Below are 20,242 nucleotides of genomic sequence, written 5' to 3' on the forward strand. Positions count from 1 at the left end.
ATTTATTAATGAAGCAGACAAGAAATGACAAAACCACCATGAGTTGTATTCATGACTTTTAGCAGTTATACTGAAGTTGTTTTGACCAGTGCCAAATTGAAATGGTTTCATAATATATTATATAAAAAGCTACAAATATTTTATATGTTACAACTGAGCTTATTTAAACACTGATGATTTTTTTATTTTCATATTTTCCTATTCCCTAATTTTAAACAATACCAATAAACTGAACAGAATCTTATATATGAAAAAAAAATTAAATACTGTCATTTTGTTTTGTTTGTCTTCCCTTCGGTTTCTTGTCTATTATTTCCCTAATTTTAAACAATACAAATAAACTGAACAGAATCATATATATGAAAAAAAATTAAATGCTACCATTTTGTTTTGTTTGTATTCCCTTCAGTTTCTTGTTTTGGCAGGATCTGACATCTTCAAAAATCATTTGATCAGGCTTCCTAATGATTCTCCTATCTGGTTAAAATTTCGTTTCCTCTCCTTTTCTTACCTGGGCTTCCCAGGTGGTTCAGTGGTAAAGAATCCTCCTGCCAGTTCAGGAGACACTGGAAACACGGGTTCTATCCTTGGGTCAGGAAGATCCCCTGGAGAAGGAAATGGCAACCCACTCCAGTATTCTTGCCTGGAAAATTCCGTGGACAGATGAGCCTGACTGGTTACAGTCCATGGGGTCACCAAGAGTTGCATATGACAGCCACTGAGCATGCATGCTCCTTTTCTTGTATTGTTTGCAAAGTCAGAAAAGAAACAGAAGTTTGAATGAGCAGGAATTTACTTCAGATCTTATACCTTCTGTCCCTTCCATCCCCACCTTTCCTCTGTAGCTATTCAAAAGGTCAAAAAAGAGCATTGGTTCCCTCTAGTTTAGTTTGGTTGGTTTTGTTTGTTTCTTTCTTTGTTTACCCTAGGAAAAATGCCTAATCAACATTTTGCTTTTCAAATGATTGTCTTTTTTGAACACAGTAGTATTTATTTTCAGTGAATTTTATGCTATTGCTTGCTTCATCTAGCTTATTTGAACATACTTTTCCTAGAAGGTATATATTAAAATACATCTTTAACCTTATCTCTGTCTGAATATATGACTATATGAAATTGATACATTAAGAAAATTATATTTTGTATTCTGTAGTGCTTGCCAGGTTAAAGGTACTTTAAAATATTTTATATTTTGCAAGATTATCTAACTAATACTGATATTTTCATTCAGCAAGAAATACTTGAGCCCCTACTACCACCACCCACTGTGCTGGGTCCTGGAGAGACCACAGTGTGCAAGACAAACACAATCTCTTTCTCATGTGGTTACAATTAAAACAAAATATTATAATAAAAAGTATAATAAGATCCAGGATAGGAAGACTTTGCAGAGGCATCTAACCTAATCTAGAAGGAAAGAGGACGATTCCTCAGAGGATATATTTAAGCTGAGTCCTGAATAATGAATGAGAGGTAGTGAGATTCAGATGTGAAAAAGAGAGTTCCAGGAAGAGAAGACATGCACAAAAGCAGAGAGGTGAGAGAGAACATGTTCAAATTACTGAGGTTCCTTTTGGGAGAATGGTGGAGTAGAGATAGTGTTGAATTGAAAAATGAGGCTTGTAGAGGAGGAAAATGTTTCCCTCAACCCTCATAGGATCCCTGGCTGGGTCTGAAAATGAAACTGACAAAGATAAATTCATAGGAGAAAAAGCATACAAGTTGAATGAATATAAGTTCTTTGTGGCACAGGAGCCTTCATCAACAAATCAAGATCAGAAGAAACAGATCTGAGTATTTTTATGCTAGGTTTGATGAAGATTGGGTTGTCGTGTAGAGAGGGATAGGTTAAGGAGTATAACGTAAGCCCAGTAAACTGAGGGAGACTTAGCAGGGCCTTTTTGTTAAGAGTCTTCTCATGTCCTTGGCTTCGGAGGTGTCTTTTCATGTCCTTGGCTTCAGAGGTAAAGATGCACCTTTCCTCTGGGGATGAGGATCCCACCTCTTACTTGAGGATTTTATGACTTGCCTCAGGAGATAAGGGTTGGAAGAAGGTCAGAGTGACCTTCCGCTTCTATTTCTCAAACTCATTCGTCTTATATGATAGTGTGTCATATTTTGTGTTAGTATGTCCTGAACACTATTAGGCTGAAAGTGAAAGTGAAGTCGCTCAGTCGTGTCCGACTCTTTGCGACCCCATGGACTGTAGCCTACCAGGATCTTCCTTCCATGGGATTTTCCAGGCAAGAATACTGGAGTGGGTTGCCATTTCCTTCTCCAGGAGATCTTCCCGACCCAGGGATTGAACCCGGGTCTCCCACATTGTAGGCAGACGCTTTACCATCTGAGCCACCACGGAAGTCTGAAGAAGGCCTTAATAAGATTTGTTTTTTATTTCTCATTCTAAGGGAAATGGGAAATGCCATTAAAGAGTTTTCAGCAGGGAAGAGACAATTTGGACTTGCCTTTTAGAATGATCACGCAGGCTATATATGGGTCATAGTGGAACAAAACTAAACATATTGAGCCTGGTTAGAAACTGTAGCAACAGAGACAGAGAGGTAAACTGACATAGAGGTTTCGTGGCAGCAGGCTACAGATTGGAGGACAGATTTAAGTGATTTTCTTTTTAGCAAGTGGGATTGGAAAGATCGTTTTCTGCCTCCCCTCCTTTTTTATTCTACATTAACAACCTTAAGTAAATGAAAATATCTAAAAGGAACTCCCCATAAGTCTCAGATTTTGAAATGATTTAAAATATTTCTCTTGGATAAAGCAGATTTGTCACTATATGCTTTTTTTTTTTTTACAACTTTAACTGTTTTAAAACCACAGAAATAACTTTATCTCTCCTTAATGATAGAACATGGCCACACTGACGTTATAGGAGTGCTATGACAATTAATAATTGAAATAATTTTTTAAGAAAATTAGAATATACATTATACTATAAGTGATTATGATTATAAAACATATTAGGTTATAAAAATCATGTGACAAACACTCAATACTATGTTGTGTTCTCATGATAATGTCTGCAAAACTTAGTTCTAAGTTTGGGTTTTTAATTTTCTTACGAGAAAATGTTCATAGTAGTTCCATTGAACTTCAACTGAAATGTTCGGATTTTGACTATACCTCTCACATAAATGCACACTTTTTTTTATTCTGATAGATTGCACTCAGTTTATACAAAATACCATCTTCTTAGAAATAGTTAAATTAGCATCACTGTGCCATATTGCCGTATTGCAAATTTTGTCCCTCGCAGTAGTTTATATCTATGTTTTTAACTCGTTCCTCCAAGTGATTGTATTTCTAAATCTTACTAAAATTATATCAAGTGTACGGCATTTTAGATGGAGATATTTGGAGGAATCATTGGTTTTCTTTATTATAACTTCATAGGGTCTCTGCAGCTCAAGTTATTTATTGAGTTTTTTCCTGAGTGAATAACTTTTAACTGATTTGGCACATGATTCCAGGCATAATCGGAAATTGAAGCCCTTATATAATCAAGGCTTCCTAATTAACACACAGACTGTATGGCCTGAAACAGCAACAGTCTGCTGTTATCTGTTAACTTCAGAATATGTCAAATATATAAGGAAGTAAAGTGTTGCAGAATCTTTCCAGTTCCTTTTTAATTTAATCACATTATTATGAAAATACTTCTTTTTTCATCAACATTTGTAAAAAAAAAAATAATAATAATAAACCCCCAAAGGGGTTTGCTCCTAGTGTGATAGAAAAAATAGAGTATAAACATTTGTCTTTGGACTTTTATGAAGTTAAATGGTTACAACTTGTTTATAACTTATAATTTAACTATTAAAATGACAGAGGAAAATCAGTTTGTAAATATGAGATATGTCTGTATCAAAGGCCCATTATTGTCTAACTGAAATATTGTACTTAGATGTGTGAATTTACTTAGAGACAGTTGACCTCAAATATAAAACAAGGATCTGAAATAAACTCTGAATAGGTAAAATGAAGCTATTCCCAATTGTGTTCTGTATGGACAGTAACTAAGAATAAACTTGAATCTTTTTTGAAAAAATAAGAACAAAGCAATAAAATAAAAAATCCCATTAACCATAGGTGAATAATTTCAAAGTATATTAGTATCCAAATAACCAAAGAAAGTTATTTCTTACTAAAACGTGAAGGGATGCTAAAACTATAAACTATGACATGTTGGATAAAGTGCACAGACATTTTCTAATTGTTCTTTAGTAGGTACAAAATAAGACTGCCCAGGTGGCTCAGTGGTAAAAATCTGCTTGCAGTGCAGGAAATGCAGGTTCAGTTCCTGGGTTGGGAAGATCCCATGGAGAAGGAAATGGTAATCCATTCCAGTATTCTTGCCTGGGAAATCCCATGGACAGAGAAGCCTGGCAGGCTACAGTCCATGGGGTTGCAAGAGTCAGACATAACTTAGTGAATAAACAAAAACACAAGGTACAAAATAGTATGTTTTTATTGTTGATGATGCTGATGCTGATAATTATGATGATAGTGAAGAAATTTAAAAGGAAGGAATCCTTGGTAGATATCATAAACTGAAGTAATATGCTCTTTAAAGTTTAATATAATAATCATGAAAAGATCACATAATATTAATTATTGCCAAATAAAATCATTTGTAGTTAACTGAATAGAATACTTGAAGTAGTAAAATTTATTTCTTTGCATAGTTTATTTTAGAGTTAATATATGGAAGTCTTTTTGGCCTCATTTTCTGGTTTTAGAATTAATACATGTACAAAAACTACAAAAGTTAACCACACAAATGTATAAAGAGGAAATAAAGAATACCCATAACCTTATCTCCTAGAGAGGGGTATATTGAAATGCATTTATAGAAAAATAATTTGCTCTGTGCTGATCAAAATATTTTAAAATTTCTGCATTTCCACATATGTCAACATAAAAGCATGATTACTTATTTGTGTTATGATGACTACAGTGGACATGTGTTATTTTGAGTTCTATATTTTTCATTTGTTTAAACATTTTTCTGTATAACTTGATCTTTATATAGTACATAATGTTCATATATCTTTATTAGTGAAGAATACTACTAATAATTGAACATTTATGTAAATTTTTATGCTCTCATAAACAATACTATTTAAAATAATTATGAACATTAGACTTAAGATCTTTCTTGATAAGGTATTCAAGAAATAGCCAAGACAGAGGTCACTTCATTTCAAATGCTATCAGTCTTATTTAAGAATGTTAGTTGCCTCATGTAAAATCATTCTTTTAGATTCTATTAACATCAAAACCTTATGCTAAGCAGCATTCAAATTCAAACTTCCCCTTAGGGAAGAATAATAAGTATATGTATGTTTCATTTGATTGATACAGCTTTACAATATATTACTTTTTTAATGGAAGAGTATTTGAATTCGTTTAGTTGAATCGTAATAAACTGACTTAGTAGAAGGGTTCTATCATTATTGAATAATAAAAATATTTATATCTACATGGGTATCTAGGAAGCAGAAAAGCATCTAGTATAGGATGTTTTCTCTGAGATAAAAGAAGCAAAAAAAAAAATCATTTCAAGAGTTCACAGTCTAGCCAAATCAATAACACAACTAATGCTTCCCTAAAATCTAAGTCCAGCTATATATGGACCATTCAAAAAGCAGAGAAAATTTTAAAAATACGCATCATAGAAGTTCTTTTACAAAGTAAGTAACAGAGAAGCATTGAATCTCCTAGAAGTTTTCAGGTATAGTTGTTTTTATTTAGAAATATATTCCTTGTTATATTGGGGAATAGTAAAATAAATTGTAGCAAAAGAGTTTTTTGTTTTACATTCAGTGATGTGCTATATATATTGGAACATTTTTAAAAATTTTCATGAATATTTAAAACACCGTTATCCAAATAAAGGTATCTCCCAAACAGTGTGACTTTAAGAGGTTAATCTGTGTTGATAATGATAATAAAACTGCCAGCTAAGAAGATTCTGATGAGTGGAATTTATGTATCTGTCTGAAATTTCATAATTTTTTAAAAAATTGGGTCTCAGATAAATTATGGACTTGCTGTTCGTCTACATTAATTGAAAGGAGCAGTGAGGAAGAATAACTTTCCCAAGATCTAACTCCAGCCAACAAAGAGGAGCTGTTATGTAACAAGACAGAAACTTGATGACAAAGTACTATTTTGAAAATCTGGGAGTCAAAGAAAAGGAAAGGAAGGAAACCCTGGCCATCTAGTCATATTCCCTAGAATTTACTAAAGTGATTTGAAAAATTACAAAAAAGTTTAATTTCAGCATCAGTATTATGTCTTTCTTGTAGAGAGGATGGAAGTGATTGAAGGTTTACTCAGCTATAGTTGTTTAGTATCATGTCACAAAGAATAACGTGCAGTTTCTTAGTTTTCCTTTTAAATGTTGGGAAAGAGGCATAATAGTTGCTCTATGTTGAGCAATTTAAATTATATTTTTATATTGACAGTCTCTTAAGATGAAATGGAGTAAATAGATAATTTCTTTAAGGTTAATGTGTGTCTCAACTCCCTTTGAAAATCATAAGAACAAAAAGCTAGAATAAGTCAGTGTTATCTAGGACAGGGATTTTGGAATCCATATCAGGGTACTTTTCTTTTTACAATCATGCCTCATAGCATTTACTTAAACTCATATCTTACCTAATCTCTAGAACTCAGGAAGACAGATCTCCTGATGGTGTTTAAACAACCCTTCAGAAAAGAACAGTTTCTATTTGGAACTGTTGGAAGAATGTTTCAAAACTACATTATACACCCTAGTGAATTCAGTAGATTTCCATTAATGCATAGGATAGATTTCCTGAAAAGTAAACATGACCAGCTTGAGAGGCTAAGATGCTTAGATATTTACTCAACTTGACCATTTTTGTGCCAGTTAGAATTTCCAATTCATTACATTCTTTTGTCCACGTTATTGACTTGAAGGTACTCATTAGAAACCTGATGTCAAGATTAACAAATTCGGGCTACAGTACACTGCACATTTAGGGACCATCCAGTTTATTTAGGTATAGTCATCTTCATCAGAACACCAAGTTTTCATCTTCTTAATGCCATAATGCTCCATTGAATGCCTAGGAACTTTTCCCTTTGTATTTTTAGTAAAGAGACCAACACTATTGATTATTTAATGATTAATCTTGTCCTTTTTACCATTTATGCTATCGAAATTTTTTTTTTTTGGTAAGCAATCAATTCCTATTTGAAATAGAATCTAAAGGTACATAATAATAATGCTTAAAACAAGGGAAGCAAAGAGGAAATAACCTTGTGCATCCTAAGACTTAAAAATTTTTTATTCTTACTCTCAGATGAGAGGCTTCACCACTGCTTATAGAAACAAAATCTTCAATAAACTCTTGCTTGAGCTGTTCATGGGGATGCTGTTATGGTCCTCTGTTATTAGTTGATTGATTGTGGAAGAGGCATCCATGGAGAATACCAACCACAGAGGCTGGGAAGCTGCCTTCTCAGCTTGATAGATTGTACCAGGAATCTTGGATGAGTGAAGAGATGAAATTATAAACTGAGCTGAGGGAATGCTACATTAAAGACATTTTATAAATTTTAAAAATCAATTCGTAGAAATGCTGGAGGAAGTCCCTGGGCATAGTTTTTGAGTCTCTAATTGTTTATTTGAGGACATATTTGATCACACAATCATTTGCTCCCATTTATTTTAGTTTTGCTGTCATTGGGTATGCCAACTTCATAGCCAAGTGCCTTCCTCTTAAGTTATGCTGTTTCATTTTATTGAAGAATGTTGCAATGCATCTTAACACCTTAAAGTTCCTAAGAAACTCCTTAGGAAAGAACTATGTTCAGCTTTTTTTAAGATCTCAGATTTATTTGTTCACAGAAGTCATTTATGGAATTCATGTCTGAAATATTTATGGAGCTATTGTCTAGAAAATACTTAAGAAACTGATAAAAATGTAAGACTTCTAATGTTCATTAAAGCCTTTATTGTAAAACCATCTGAAAATGTTTAGTAGCTATGAACTCTTGACAGAGTAAATTTCAGTTCCACTTGTCTTAAAAAAAAAAAAAAATTGCTCAGTTGTAGCCAACTACCTTTTTAAAGTTTCACCTCAATAATTTGATACAGCTTTTCAGTGATTCAAAGGAATTCTTTTCTCTCATAGCAAATAAGGTAAATGTTATCCTCTATATTGATGACAAAGTCCTTTCATACTCCAAGTTGTAAATCTACTTCTAACTGGTTCTCCCCACCCCAAACCCTAGCACCAAGGAATCTTTATACTCAAACCAAAAGTACTTTGCAAAAAGATTATTTTCAGCATGTAGAATGAAAGTACACTTTGTCAAGTTTAAGTCATTTAATTTACTAGGTCTTTGTCTTGATCACCACATTGAAATTTGCTTCTTTCAAAATTGAAGTTTTATAAGATTTATGAGGTCTTGTTATGTTAGAAGACACTTTAAAAAAAAAAAATTCCCTGCCACCCTTCTTGTCGTTGTTCAGTCACTCAGTGGTGTCTGACCCTTTTAACCCCATGGACTGTAGCACACCAGGTTTCCCTTTCCATCACCAACTCCCAGAGCCTGCTCAAACTCATGTCCATTGAGTTGGTGATGCCATCCAACCATCTCATCCTCCGTCGTCCCCTTCTCCTCCTGCCCTCAATCTTTCCTAGCATAAGGGTCTTTTCCAATGAGTTGGCTCTTTGCATCAAGTGGCCGAAGTATCAGAGCTTCATCTTCAGCATCAGTCCTTCCAATGAGTATTCAGGATTTATTTCCTTTAGGATTTATTGGTTTAACCTTGCAGTCCAAGGGACTCTCAAAAGTCTTCTTCAGTACCACAGTTAAAAAGCATCAATTCTTTGGCACTCAGCCTTCTTTATGGTTCAACTCTCACATCTGTACATGACTACTGGGAAAACTACATAGTTCTGAGCAACTATACACCAATGAAATTTTTTTTAAAAAGAAAGCATATCTAGAATTAACTTTTGGAAGTTGAATAATTTGAATTCACAAAATAAGAATTATATCCTATGTATTCTCTATATTAAATTGCATTGCAAAGAAATTAGTTCTCTGCCACTGGGAATTTTAAAGCAGTTGTTGAATAATGTACATCAGCAATTCTGTTTAAAGTAGAATTTCTCTAGGCATTTTATAGGAAATTAATTTTTGTAATGTTAATGGGTGTTTATCTTGATAGAAAAGATAGAATCTGTAGTCAAATAAGTTTGAATTAAACAAGCATGTTTACTAAAGAAGTTCTTAGAACCTTTTATGTGCTTATATGGGCTTCCCAGGTAGCGCTAGTGGTGAAGAACCCAGTTGCCAATGCAGAAGACATAAAAACAGGAGTTCAGTCCCTGTGTTGGGAAGATCCCCTGGAGGAAGGCACAGCAACTCACTCCAGTATTCTTGCTTGGAGAATCCCATGGAAAGAGGCACCTGGAGGGCTTCAGTCCATGGGGTCACAAAGGGTCAGACATGACTAAAGTGATTTAACACATGTTCTTATATGGTTTATGAATCTAAGACATAACTTTGACTAGGTTAGCATTTCTTCTTATAGCATTAGCCTGTCATGGAACACAATTTAGGAAACCTTGGGTAATTGGTCTCTAAAGTTATGTCACTTAAAGTGTGGACTAATGCCTAATTCATAAATTGTTTATTACAGATTTATAACATAATTTCAGAAATAGAATATAACCAATTGAAATATTCTAGGGCAATTAGACATTGTCATGATGTCCAGGTGATTATTAGACTTCTTTTGTTGAATCAAGTATAGGCCAGATGGGGTATTGTCCAGCTTTTGTGATGATTTCTTGTGGCATGAAGTGTGAACTAGTCAGCTCAGTAGGATCTAATGGTTCTTAGCCAACAAAAGATGTGTTCTTCACCACAGATAGTTTGAGAAACACTGCTCTAAAGTTCCTTCTATTTTCTAGGAGTTTGTTCATCTCTTCAAATTAACATAGGTAGTGTTTTTTCTCATTTAAAAATTTATAATCTGGCTGATATTCAAGTATTATAATGTATATAAAGCATGATTAATTATAGAATTCAGTTTAAAGGCACCAAGGTCTGATTTTTATATACTTCTAAGGAAACCTTAAAAATGAAGTATTTATCATTTTTAGAATTCAAAATATCATGTAACTGTGTTTTTTTATTTATTAAGTGATTACAGCCATGAAATTAAAAGATGTGTACTCCTTGGAAGGAAATTTATGACCAACCTAGATAGCATATTAAAAAGCAGAGATATTACTTTGCCAACAAAGGTCCGTCTAGTCAAGGCTGTGGTTTTTCCAGTAGTCATATGGATGTGAGAGTTGGACTGTGAAGAAAGCTGAGCGCCAAAGAATTGATGCTTTTGAACTGTGGTGTTGGAGAAGACTCTTGAGAGTCCCTTGGACTGCAAGGAGATCCAACCAGTCCATTCTGAAGGAGATCAGTCCTGGGTGTTCTTTGGAAGGAATGATGCTAAAGCTGAAACTCCAGTACTTTGGCCACCTCATGCGAAGTGTTGACTCATCGGAAAAGACTCTGATGCTGGGAGGGATTGGGGGCAGGAGGAGAAGGGGATGACAGAGATGGCTGGATGGCGTCACTGACTCGATGGACATGAGTCTGAGTGAACTCCGGGAGTTGGTGATGGACAGGGAGGCCTGGCATGCTGCTATTCATGGGGTCGCAAAGAGTCGGACACGATTGAGCGACTGAACTGAACTGAAGGAAACCTTAAAAATGAAGTATTTATCATTTTTAGAATTCAAAAGTATCATGTAACTGTATTTTATTTATTAAATGATGAGTTCTATTCTAAATTGCATATTCCAAAGCTATAGTTCATGTTTCCAAATAACTATGAACATTTTTTATTATAGTTCATGTAAGTTTTAAAGTTTTTGTTGTTTTATAGGTTTCTGCTTTCTTAAAAACTTATGTTAAAACATTTTCATTAATCTCTTATATTCTGAGATATAGTTATTTTTCAATTATTTATACAAGCCAAGTTGAATTTAGGTGTATAAGTGACAGTTACACCATAGCATCGACAGTCTGTCTTTTCCCAACCTTTGAATTAGGTGAGTTTCTCTGTAGTTAAGTTAATCAAACATTTAAATAGGTGATTACATTTTATAATGAAATCATTTCTAAAATTATCTAGACTCTGAATCAAGAACTTACATCTCACTGTGCTTCATAAAGGACAGATTGTATGCTATGGACCAATACAATAGTTGCTGTAAAGAAAAGGAAGAAATGACTTAAAACAAACACGCACACACTGCATGTTGTAAAACTTTGAAGAAAAAAGGTGGATTTCCTAATGAAGCAAATTAAGCTTGGATATCAGGATGCCTGCTACTAAATGTAAAATCTTGGTCATATCTTCTCTATACCTAGCTTTCTAATCTGTCAAAAGGTGCAACCAATGGTCTTCCTATGCCCCTGCCCCCTATCCACACACATCCCTCACAGGTTTTTAGAAGAATAAAATTAGAAAGTGTGTGAAATGCTTTAAAATAATGTGCTTTATCATAGCTGTGCCTTCATCCAGTAATCCAAAAGTAAATGTGCTTTTCTTTTAGTTTATTGTATTTTCATGTATGATAAACAAGATCAGCTCAGAGTTTGAAGTGTCTGGTACTAAACTGGACAAACTTCATGTAATTGGCTTTTTACTAGTTAAAAAAAAAAGAAGAGAATGATGATATCATATATAAAAGTATGAGTAGAAAATATGAAAATTTTGGCTCTTGTATTCTCTCTATAGATTTCCAGTGTATTAGATCTTTGGAGCCTCAATTGTTCCACATGTAAAAATGAGAGAAATGGAATTGGTTGTATCTAAGGCTCTTTCTATCTTTAGAAGATCTTGAGTTAGAGATCTGCAAACTACAAAATAATTTTTAAAAGGACCACAAGATGGCGTTTGTAGCTAATGAGTTTTTTTGTGTTAACTGTTGCAGTCATTTAACAGTATTAACATTTGCAGTATTTACAAATGCAAACTTATTACTTATATTCTTGAGGAATATGTAAAACTAATTTTAGAAAAAAATGCAAATCTTGTCATTTTGAAGTTACTGATATTTCTCAAATTATAAATTAGCAGTTTATTCTGAATTTAGACTTTTCCAAAAATGAAATTTATTGAATAATTTTGAGCCATTGCAAAATAATAGAAGTTGATTTCCTTTTATAACATCATCTCTAATTTTTTTTCTAGATTGGTTATATTTCAGGAAAATGTTTAAATATGCAGCCCCTATAAGTTTTCATTACTATTTGGATCTTAGGTCTAGGTGATTAAAAAAGCAGTTACTAAAATGTTACACACCCCATTGCCCTCATTTTAGGTATGACCTACAATTTTTACAATGTAATTTATTTTGCAATGATATTGGCCTAGTATGGTGATGTTTACGTATTTGAGCTTCAGTGTTTCCTCACATGTAGGTGATGTCATCTGTGCCCGAGATAGTTGAGATAGCATTAAAATATGTAAAGGATGCTTGCTGGGTTCCAGCCCCGGCTGATCCAGGGTATTCGAAGGGGAGACGGCTTAGGCGACTATTTAAATATTCATCAAAGATATAAAGAGTAATAGAATGAGGATAGCTCAGTAGGAAAATTCAGTGGAGAAAAGAGGCTGAGTAGCTTGGTTTACGCGGGAGACCAATAAAACTTCAAGACAAGAAGCTTGCACCACTTATGTAGGCCGCAGGCATCCTTCCGTTTTCCCGAAGGAAAGGAGACACTGAGGCCTCCCCGGTCGGATCTTAGAAGCCCAGGCATAAAAAGTAAGCATGGCGGGTTCTGCGCTCCAGATGGGACTCAGCCACAATGAGAGAGAGAGAGACATGGGGAGACCAGTATTTTGAGGAACTGATCCCAATTCTTTATTTTCCAGAGTCTGTTTTTATACACTGAGATGTTATACAAAAGTCACGTGGGGACAGCAGTCCTGACTTTTATTAAAGTCAGGTGCTTCATACAAATGTATACAGAGGTCTTAGGGGTGTTACATCATCTTCTGGCCAGGGGGCCTGCTGACAATTTATGACCCTCTCATTGTGACAGTGGTCAGTCAACCAGAACACTTTTTTCTCCAAGGGTGATTATTCTTAAAACGGACGCCACCCAAATAAAGTTACATTCCTATAGGGTGAGGGTGTAGTGGGTTTTAGTTAAGGAAAGAATTTACTTAGCCTAAGGTCTAACGTGATTAATATCAAAGGTTAATACTTATTTCTTCTATATATTCATTAATGTGTGTAAAGGCAGGGGATGTGGAGTCTTAGCAACAAACATTGGCTCAACAAATGAAAAACGCTTCACCAATACAATTTTTAATCAGCCCATTATACTTATACTAATAGTTTTCTAACTTTTCTTAAGGAACCTGTTTTTAGAAGGTTTAAAGCATCTCGTGCCTCTCATGGTTGGGAGGCTGTGAGCAATCACATGTGGCCGGACAAGCCCGTCAGGCAGGCTAGAGAACCTTCAGAGGAGTCTGTAGGTTGAAACACTCTTGTCACGCCCAGGAGTTATTATTAACTGGAGCTCTAAGTTAACTTCTTCTCCGAAAGAGATGGTGGGAGACAGCCCCCCGTAAAGTCAGAGGTGTAGGGGAGAGCACAAAGTAGTAAAGTAGGCAGGCTCTGGTTATGGGGGTAGATGCTCAAGGATTTCCAGGGGGACTCCTGAGGCTCGATCCCGCCTTTGCGTATGTCGAGCCTCCTTCCTCATGACCTTTGCCACGGGCGGAGTACCTCACTCTGGCCCCCAACAGATGCTCAGTCATATTTCTGTTTTAATTTATTAAGAGAGATGCAGTTATTATGTCATTGGGGTTAATAGGAAAACTGGAAGCACAGCTTTTGACTTAATATGGAAATTTCTGGTTTAAAAAAAAAGTACATGGTAAGGTTTGGCTTTTATCACATTTTATATTAGTAGATATCATTGTTATTGTTTTAGGCAAATTTGTGGTTATTTTACTTCATTAGCAGAGATATATAGATAATGTTTTCTTAATTTGATTCTTGTGATAATTTGCATGAGACTAGGTTTTCCACTGGCTGTTCCATGATCAGGGTCATAGCATTACCTATGGAGATATAAAACTTTATGTTGGCACTGTCACCTGGTGACTAAGAACATGGGCTTTGGATAGGCATAACTTGTGACTTTAAGTTCAGACACCTTTCATTATTTCAGTGAGCCTCAGTATCCTATTCTGTAAAGTGCTGAAAATAATGGTATACACATCACAAATTTTATTTGGTATTAAAATATACATGTCCATATGTACATAATAAAATAACTAATTTTATTTTTCAGAGGCAAAGAAAAGTCTTAGAGGCAAAAAACTTATAAATATCAAATACTGAGGGCAGAGGTAAAATTTTATATTCGATGCCTTTCCATACTCTGTTAAGCCAAATAGAACAAGGCATATTTATCAATTAATATGCAATCTCATTTGCCAATTTAAAAACATTTTATTTAAGTAAAGTTGATTTACAGTGTTAGTTTCAGGTGTATAGCAATGTGATTCACTTGTACATACATATATATCTATTTTTTCCAGATTCTTTTTCCTTATAGGTTATTACAGAATATTGAGTATAGCTCCCTGGGTTATACAGTAGGTCCTTCTTGGTTATCTATTAAATATATAGTAATATATATATGTTATTCCCAAACTCCTAATTTACCCTCCCTTCCCACTGCTTTCCCCTTTGGTAACCATAAGTTGGTCTTCCATGTCTTTGGGCCTATTTCTGTTTTGTATGTAAGTTTGCTTGTATTTTTTTATTTTTAGATTGCTCAGATACTTGTCTTTGTCTGACTTACTTCACTTTGTATGATAGTCTCTAGGTCCATCCATGTTGCTGCATATGGCATTTTTTCATTCATTTTTGGCTGAGTAATATTCCATTGTGTATATATACCTCTTATTCTTTCATCAATGGTCATTTAGGTTGCTCCCATGCCTTAGTTCTTCCAAGTAGTACAGCGGTGAACATTGGAGTGCATGTATCTTTTTGAACTATGATTTTCTCTGGATCTATGCCCAGGCGTGGGATTGTAGGATCATATGGTACTTCTATTTCTAGTTTTTTAAGAAACTTCCATACTGTTCTCCATGGTGGCTATACAGTGTAAGAGGGTTCCCATTTCTCCACACCCTTTCCAGCATTTATTGCTTTAGATTTTTTGATGATGGCCATTCTGAGCTGTGTGAGGTGATGTGTATGTGCTCAGTCACTCCTCACTGTAACTTTGATTTACATTTCTCTGATAATTAGCAATGTTGAGTATCTTTTCATGTGGCCATCTGTCTGTCTTCTTTGGAGAAATGTCTGTTTAGACCTTCTGCTCATTTTCCATTTTTTCCTTTATGTTAGGCTGTATGAGCTGTTTTTGTATTTTAGAAAGTAGTCTCTTGTTGGTCACGACATTTGCAAATATTTTCTCCCATTCTGTAAGTTGTCGTTTCATTTTCTTTATGGTTTCCTCTGCTGTGCAAAAGCTTTTAAGTTAATAACTAGGTTGCGTTTGTTTATTTTTGTGTTGGCCATTTTAGGCTCTCGGATGAAAGTTGACGCATGCACGTGGTTCAAGCCCCCTCTTCTGTGAATGGGTAAATAGGCCCAGAAAAGTGAAAACATTCGCTTGAATGTTTTCAGACTGTGGGACAGAACCTCTTTCTATCCCACCATTTTGAGAAAACAGTGATTCTTAAATGTGGAAGCTTTCATTGGAAGCTATATTATACCAACAGAAAGCCCATTTTTGTCATCATTCATTCTTTAGAAAATTTAATCACATCTACTTGTGGATCACTGTCACTTTTGAGAGCTAATGAGACATTTGCCTTTTCGTAGGGCAAAATGTCATCACTGTTTTTACTGAGGTAGCAAGAAATTTACTTTCAAGACTAATTTTATAATTAAAACTTACTTTCTACATATTCTATTTAAGAAGTCATTAAGCATGTGTCAGAACAAAAGGGCTTTTATTTACCTTTTGGGTCTTTTTGCCCTAGTTCTGGCTCACTTTCCTAACTGTACAGTCTTTCCCAGTCATGCCTTCAAAGAGAAGCTACAGATTTTGGTCTTTGGCTACAAATTGGAGCCACCTAGGGAAAAAAAAAAACGTGCACTGGGTTCTCAATTATTGAGGATCTGTGATATACTTGCTTTCCAGTCACCCCACATCTTGCCTAAAAGCATGTTCAACATGTTTATGGGCTTTCTTTTACTGCAGTGAGAAGCATAGGGCAATAGAAAAGAGTACTGGACTCAGTAGATCAGTTCTCTTACCTATAAGATGCAATTACTTCAGTTTGTCAGAGTATTGTTGTAGCAAATAAAATGTACAAAAATATGCACATTATTCAACTAAATGTGGAATTGTTATTGATCCTCTATGACAGTATGATAATCAAACTAGAATGAGCTAAGCTGCTGCTGCTGCTAAGTCACTTCAGTCATGTCCAACTCTGTGCGACCCCATAGATGGCAGCCCACCAGGCTCCCCCATCCCTGGGATTCTCCAGGCAAGAACACTGGAGTCGGTTGCCATTTCCTTCTCCAATGCATGAAAGTGAAAAGTGAAAGTAAAGTCGCTCAGTCGTGTCCGATTTCTAGCGACCCCATGGACTGCAGCCCACCAGGCTCCTCCATCCATGGGATTTTCCATGCAAGAGTACTGAAGTGGGGTGCCATTGATGAGCTAAGGGGTACAATTAAAGGTCAAGTCAACTGTGACACTAGATATTTTTGATTGTTACTTTAATTTTAATAGATATTAGCTTGCTTTACTAATTATAATGATTTAAAAATGGGAATAAATCAGTTCCTTGATAGAAAACAGTGAGAAGCCAAATAATAGAAATACTTTAAAATATATATATAATTTACAGTTATGAGCAAGTCTCACACTGGGTTTTGAGATTTTAGTTGTTGTTTTGATGATTCTTTGTATCATTCAATTATCCCAATTGCTTATGGTATAAAAAATCCATTTCTTGAGTTTTCACTTAGTTTTTCATACTCAAAAAAAAGATAAAGAGATTTAAAGAGCGTTAGAGGTTATCTTTGATTATTTAAAACTAGACTTATGTACATTGACTGGATAAATATGCAACATATCAATATCAACAGGTTAATATTAAACATTGGCAGGAGGGGGAAATTAGCATATTTAGTTAGTAAAAATATCTGCTATCAAAATTCCAAAAGATGACTGGTAGCATCAGGAGTTATACAGTTCAGGACCATGTCTCAGCTTTGTAGACCCAGAAAACTGATTGGTCAGCACCCTGACTGGGGATCAGGTTTTTATGGCAAAACTTAACATTAACACATTTAGTGATTAATAGAAGCCAGGATGTCAGTTGATTAATATTAAGATTGAAAAGTGCAGTGTTTCTGATGATCAGTGTATTTGCATCAGCAGTTCAGTACATTCCTTCCCTATGCTCTCAGCATTTATTGAACACTTACTTTCTGCCTGGCATGTTATTAACTCAGTCATCTTCAAAGAGTATACATACAGCTGGAAATACTTAAAAACTTCCAAAAGATACGTAAAAAATCAGTTTCTACACTCAACCTGCATTTATACTGTTTCCTAAAAGTTGATCCACCTGCAATCATGCATTTTTTTTACCCTCTTCTCCTCCAAAATGGTTCTTCTTACACTGTATAAAAGAAAGTTATCTCATCTTGATGGCCCAGTGACTTATTAAATGTACTCTGGTGGTCATTCAAGATATTAATTATTTCCCATTTCCTATTAAATGTCTGTACCTCTTCTCAGATTTGTAATATCACAAACATATTTAACCATTGATCCTCAGCTTTCTCATCTGTAAAATAAGATTCATAATCATCACTGTGAAGTTTAAAGAAAGTAATATGTGATAGTCAAGTGTGAAAGTCACTCAGTCGTGTCCAACTCTTTGCGACCCCATGGACTCTACAGTCCATGGAATTCTCCAGGCCAGAATACTGGAGTGGGTAGCCTTTCCTTTCTCCAGGGATCTTCCCAACCCAGGGATTGAATCTACATCTCCTGAATGGCAGGTGGATTCTTTACTAGCTGAGCCACAAGGGAAGCCCAATATGTGGTAACAACCATAATGATGCCTCACCGAGTATTCATATAGATATTTAGCAGCTGTCATGATACTTGTTTTTCTATGCTAGTGTTCTATAATCTATATTTCAAAATACATAAATTGTTTTTCTGCCTTTCATATGGTGGATGATAAGGAAATGGTTAAATAGCTAGTTTGTTTCTTTTACCACATTTCACTGTCCTTCTGAGGATTTTCTTTAGAAATGGAAATATTAATTCACAGCAATAATCAGCGGGGAGGGCTGATCTCCCTTAGACATTTATTAAACTAGGATAGTTGAAGAATATGACAATGATAGAAGCTTCTTCACATTAGGATTAATACAATTTTTGGTGCAGTTTGGATCTATTTGACAGGAATTCTAAATAGAGCAGACTGCTCACATTTTCATTGAGTTTTGCCTTGAGTATGTTCAGAAGTTTATTTAAATAATAGTTTGGCAGAGTTATCGAAAAGATATGATATCTCCTGAAAGCAGTAATTGCTTTGGGCTACCCTGCAGGGTTACCAGATAGTAGATTATATATGAATTTGCAGAAGAGGCCAGAAATGAGTTTCACACAGGAAACAGGACTTTTTACAAAGGTGAACTATGATTCTACAATCTATTAGCCCTTTTGTTCCATACTTTTGTATACATTGTGGATAGATTTTTAAACATTATATGTATTTAGGTATTTCTTATTTCCTTTCTTATGTTCAAAATTTGGGGAGGATTTTTAAGTATCCATAAAGCTGAATTAAATTTTTTTCTTGGCATTCAAAAGAAATAAAATACTAATAACAGCAAATAGTTAATACATTTGTCCATATGATGTTAACTGTAAGTTTTTTGAAGATGTTCTTTCTCAAGTTGTGGAAGTTCCCATCTGTTTCTAGTTTGCTGAGAATTTTTTTTAAACTAAGAAATGGACATTTGTAATTTGACAGATGTCTTTTCATGTCAATTGAGATGGTACTACATTGAATATAGTCAGTTACACTGATTGATTTGAACATTAACCCAATCTTACATTCTTGGGATAAACTCCATTTGGTCATGACGTATAATTCTTTCTATAGATTTCTGCATTTGATTTGCTAAAATTTTGTTTAGAATTTTTACATCTGTATTTATGAGGGGTAGTGATCTGTAGTTTTCTTCCCTTGTAATATCTCTGGTATGATGGAAACCTTTCCTTTCTCTTCAGTTCCCTGAAAGTTTGTGTAGAATTAATATGATTCTTCATTAAATTTTTGATACAATTTGCTAGGGAAGCCATTTATACCTGGAGTATTCTTTATGGAAAGATATTTAACAAAAAATTCAGATTTATTTGGATTATTTATTTTTTCTAGAGTGAGTTTTGGTAATTTTGGTAGTGTGTGTCTTTTCATTGGTTTTATTCAAGTTCTCAAATGTATAAGTATAAAGTTTTCAGTAAGATTTTATTTTCCTTCAGTAGAATTTAGACTGATGTCACCTTTCTTATGGAGAAGGCAATGGGACCCCACTCCAGTACTCTTGCCTGGAAAATCCCATGGATGGAGGAGCCTGGTAGGCGGCAGTCCAGGGGATCACACAGAGTCGGACACGACTGAGCAACTTCACTTTCACTTTTCACTCTCATGCATTGGAGAAGGAAATGGCAACCCACTCCAGTGTTCTTGCCTGGAGAATCCCAGGGACGGGGAAGCCTGGTGGGATGCTGTCTATGGGGTCGCACAGAGTCAGACACAACTGAAGTGACTTAGCAGCACCTCTCTTAACCCCTAACAGTTGGTAGTTTATATCATCTCTCTTCTTTTATGAACAGTCTGGCTAAAAGTTTATCTAATTTTGTTAATCTTTTCAAAGATCTAGTGATTCTTCTTTCATTGATTCACACTGCTATCTTTTCTGGTTTTTTCCTTCTACTGCTTACTTTCAGTATAATTTGTTCTTTTTTAGTTTTTAAGATGGAAATTGAAGTCATTTAAGACCTTTTTCTTTTCTTATATAGGTGTTTAGTGCTATAAATTTCTCTTTATGTACTTCTTAAGTGGCATCCCAAATTTTTTTTATAT

At 34.8% G+C, this 20,242-nt stretch overlaps 1 protein-coding gene across 11 annotated transcripts in view; it reads left to right on the forward strand.

Moving 5' to 3' along the window:
• Window positions 1–20,242, forward strand: part of SNX7 (sorting nexin 7) — a 163,999-nt gene that overhangs the window by 97,721 nt on the left and 46,036 nt on the right. The window lies entirely within an intron of this gene.

The sequence above is a fragment of the Bos grunniens genome, chromosome 3, assembly GCF_055505025.1.
Source record: "Bos grunniens cultivar Pamir isolate PY7600 chromosome 3, Bosgru_T2T1.0, whole genome shotgun sequence".
NCBI classification, from domain to species: Eukaryota; Metazoa; Chordata; class Mammalia; order Artiodactyla; family Bovidae; genus Bos; species Bos grunniens.